A 4,848-nucleotide genomic window follows, 5' to 3' on the forward strand; every position below is an offset into this window, starting at 1 on the left:
GATTTAAGATGCCCTTTGGGTGTCTTTATTCAAAAAAAAAATGTTCAACAGAGCAGCGGTCTAGCCGAATGTAAACCAGAGCTGGACACCACGGCCCGGCCTGCCATAAACGTGCCGTGGCAGGAACGGCCCGCCTGATTAATAGCCGGGCCATCCCGGCCCGGCCCATGTGCTGCAGGCAGCAGCCCAAGCACGACACGGGAGGTAAATGGGCCGGCCCTAGGCACGCCGGCGCATTTATTTTTTTTTCGCAAAATACACTAGAAAAACATGGGAAAAGGCCAAAAAAATGTTGAAAATTTTAAAAATTCTGTGAAGTATTATTTCGGATGAATCTAGAGTTTTATTAGCTCTTACATCATTAAAACCTTCCATCTCAAAGAATTAAAAAAAATACAAAAACATGCTCTAGAATTAGAAAAAGATAAAAAAACAAAGACTACACTACAACAGTACTACTCAGATCCTAGCACTACAAAAAGGTTGAACATATTAGAGTATTAGGTATTTATATAGGACATATATATTTCAAAAAATAAACGGGCCGTGTTGTGCCGGCCCGCGTGCCTAGCCTACAGGCCCAGGCATGGCCGAAGGCGTGCTGCGTGCTGGGCCCGGCCCGTTTAGCCCATGGCGGCCCGTGCCGGCGTGCTCGCAGGCCGGCCCGTTTGGCCAGTTTTGATGTAAACATCCAAAATTGTGATAGAGAAGAGACCCAACACGTTTAGTGATTGTTTGTAGCGAGGGGACGTTACATTAAAGATAGCTAATCGAATAACCAAAAATGCCTAAAAATGATGATCGAATGATTGCAGATTCTATTAATGCGTCAAGAAGACAGGAAAATTGCACAATTTTAATGTCTTTGAATGTATCATCACACTTCCAGTCCCCAAACTAAGCCCCAAACTCTACCCATCCACTGCCATCTCAGCTCCCTCCTCTTTTCCATCCACCGGCTAGAGGGTGGTGCCCGTCCTCCTCATTGCTTTTTTCAAGAAACACAATGCAGACACGCACATACACACGTGCACACTCACCCTGTGAGCACCTCTAAAAGACCGAGCTAACGAATCTTAAGATTGACGAAGTTGTCATAGACAACTTATAGTTGATGTAGACGCCATCCCGTTGAAAGAGTAGCACCGAAGAACATGTTATAAATCTAGAAAATATGCGAGCACCCGTGCTAAGTCTGAGGCTTGAACTTGGATAGGCTAGCTCCATCAAAAGTAACCTAAGTACCTAACCATCTAAGTTAGGCTTAGTTCACTCTTTGACGTTTTTTCAGGTCATTTTTCCTTTGGTTTTTGTTGCACAAGTGGGATTGGCAAGGTGGCGGTAGTGATGACGCGTTCGAACATGGTCTCTCCGGTCTCTCTCTACCTTGATGGGTTCAATTCGACGCTAATGAAGGCCCTGTGAGGGAAGGTGTCACCAGCCTGTTGGTTCTATTTGGATCTTGATAGTTGGTGTGTTTAACAAGGGAAGCAACTGGCTGGTTGATGCATCGACTTCGACTTCGACTTCTTCATTCATTTTGTTCGACGGCAGTGTCCGCTTTCTACAACCCTCATTGGTGACGAGGGGTTGCAAACTTGCAATGGTGGGGTGCTGCGCCAACCGATGTTTCTTTAATAACTATTAGATCTTTGTTCATGGTGAGTGGCTATTTTGGTGCTCAAAGCCTTGTACCGCGATGGCTTTTGCAGGTGTCCCTATTCCTCGCAACATGTTTAATCTATTTTTAAGTTTGATGGATGATGACCAATTGAAGGAAAAAGACGACTAGTATAATTTTTGACATAATTTTACTTTTTAATGGCATTTTGTGTCTTGTTGTTCTTCTCCTGTATTGTGTTCTCCTTGATAACTAGATCGGGATCGCGCCAATGGCGCGGGGTGCCGGTCCCAACGTTTTGATCAAGCATGTAATGCTAAGTTAGTAGTAACCCAAATTTAGCATATGCATACATACATAATAACAATAAAGTGAAGAAGAAACATTCAACTATTATAGAAGCAAGACATGGGCTCAGTATCGGCTTGAGATTATAAGGTAGAATTGGTTTCAGTGCGTTCATAAGACCACAAAAGATAACCACCTGACATGAAAATTGACACAAAAAACGCAGCCACTCGACATGGAAGTTTGATACCACAAGCGTAACAAAGGAGACACAACTACAAAGCCAGAACTACTAAGCATACTAATAAGTGGCTTCACTCAACTGCCTTGTCGATCAACTTCATAGGCGTCACTTCATACTAATAAGTGACTCCACTCAACTGCCTTGTCGATGATCTTCATAAGCACCACTTCACATGAACCTGTGCATGTCCCAACAATGTGGTAAAGAAGGTAATGATCAAATGATATGATGCGTTAGTAGGAAACATGGTTTAGCATACATATTCAATAGGACAATGATTTTTTCTGGTTTAAGAGAAAGAAGAAACATCAAATTGGTCCAACGTATAAGATTTCACTATACTGTAAATCATTTGGTACATCGGAAATTACAGTACTTGTTCGGAACTAATGAGTGTATTAGTATCTATAGAATAATTGATCTGCAAGCTCATGAAAAAGAAGATACATTTAATTTGTTCCAAAAGCAAGGCAGGACAATTAATCTGCGTCCAGTTCAGCCAAAAGAGTTTAGTTATACGACACTGAAAGCAGGCCAATGGCAATGCCAAATAGAAAAAATTGGATCACATCAAGTTAATAACAAAGCACAAGAATTCAAGATACCAAAAGCTTCAATGTTAATCTCCATGTTCCAGAACCACACATCCTCGACAACAAAATATAACTAAACATAAATACTTTACACATAGACCATTTCACTATTTGTAGGAGATAAACAGAACATACGGGTATATGTTAGGATATTTAGTACCATGACTACATAGAAGATTTATGTAGAAAACAAAACTGAAATTCTTCCAGCCCCACGTCAAACATTCAGTCATAAAATATATTCTTTATCAGGTTTTCAGTATCACAATGGGTTAAAAATCACATTGTCAATGTAAAGATGCTATGTGCCTTTCTTTTGCTTCATTTGATCTGAATATCTCTATGAATACTCACAGTTCATAACAATCTCCAGCCTTAAAAGTGAAAGATTTCAGTTCTCATCCAAACCACTTCATTAATAACTCAATGCGTCAATTTTCTCTTTACTTTGACACATTAACAAAATGATGACATGCATGAGCTGAAGTACTGAGACCTTTATAGCTAGGGGCTAATTTGGCAACAGACTGGACTGGAAGCTAGGTGTCAAGCTGGCCCGAGACCCCGTTCGGCTCTATCACAGTGGCAACCTGCAAGCCAAGATGATGGGAGGAGCTGCAGTCCAGGAAACAGCCTCTCTCTCTCTCTCTCTCTCTCTCTCTCTCTCTCTCTACTTGCGCCGCTGCTCTAAGCCAAGAAATAATTGAACCTAGCAAGATACCTGTTGCAGGATAAGAGAAGCTAATGATGCATGTGAGGCTGCAGATTGTCACACTCACCTACAATAAACTCCATTCAAATCCTTTGAAGCATCCAATTTCTGCATAAACCAAAGAGGAAAATTGCCAAATTAGCTCACCCGCCCACCAAAAAGGATATAATGTAATCTCTTTGTTGCTGAAATTTCAAGCAGAACAAAAAAAACTAAGAGATGCTATTATTACTTTAAGAGATAACAACATTTTTCATTATTATTTGAACAGGGCATACCCTGTTCCAGTAAAAACAGAACTTCAATATATTAAGATTCATTTACATGTGATGCTATTGGAGGAACAACTAAATAACTAATCATGATTCTGATCTATCATGACATCTCAATGGCCACCTCTTTCCTATTTTGTTCTCTGTACAGTGTTTTTATTCATCTTTAGTTAGTCCTGGTCCTTGATTTCTATAGGTGTATCACCCAAAACACACAATCTTATTTAACACAATCTTATTTATGGCCATCAGGACTTAGAAATTAGCAGACAAACATGAGAGGTATTCAGGAAACAAAAAAAATACTACTGCTCCAATAACTACTATAAACTGAAAGAAATACAATACTTAATTTTATACATACAGAGAAGGATTCACGGAACAAAAAAATCTGCTCCAATTACTATTGTACCGAAGAAATACCTAATATGCAGACATACATGAGAGGGATTTAGAAACAAAAAAAAAATACTACTGCTCCAAATACTACTGTAAACTAAAAGAAATACTTAATTTGCAACATACATGAGAGGGATCCAGGGACCAAGCACAAGTTGCACACCCACATACAGGAACGTCGGACGTACATGAGAGAGATTCAGGGAACAAAAGAAACTCACCCTGAACACCGGCTGTTTGTTGTGTTCATCACCTCCTTGGTACGGTCATGGTCCTCTTCTTGGCCCGCGTCCATCTCCCGGCACCCCCGTGCTGCTGCACTCCTGGTCCTGCAAGCAGCAAAGCTCTTTGTACGTCGTGCCACTCTGCAGTGCGCTCCGCATCGCAGCTCAAAGACTTGCGCCAACCCGCCACTTTACCTGTGCATGCGAGAAGAAGTCGAGAAGGAGGGGTCGAGCTGATTTGGAGTTGGGCTACCACTGTACAATACCGTGGGTTATATTTGCATGATGAGTTGAGGTAAGTGCATCAATTACCAAGTCATTTAAGTTAAAATAACCATTAGACTATCCCCGGAGTTAACTGTGTGGAATCATTTAACTTTACACATTGCTACCTTTTGTATGCACATAATAAGAAGCTACTTAACAATGCATGAACATAGAAAAGCATGTTTCACGATAGGTTAGCACCAAATATGAAAGATCGTGGATGTCGCC

Source organism: Triticum dicoccoides, chromosome 3B (assembly GCF_002162155.2).
Source record: "Triticum dicoccoides isolate Atlit2015 ecotype Zavitan chromosome 3B, WEW_v2.0, whole genome shotgun sequence".
Lineage (NCBI taxonomy): Eukaryota > Viridiplantae > Streptophyta > Magnoliopsida > Poales > Poaceae > Triticum > Triticum dicoccoides.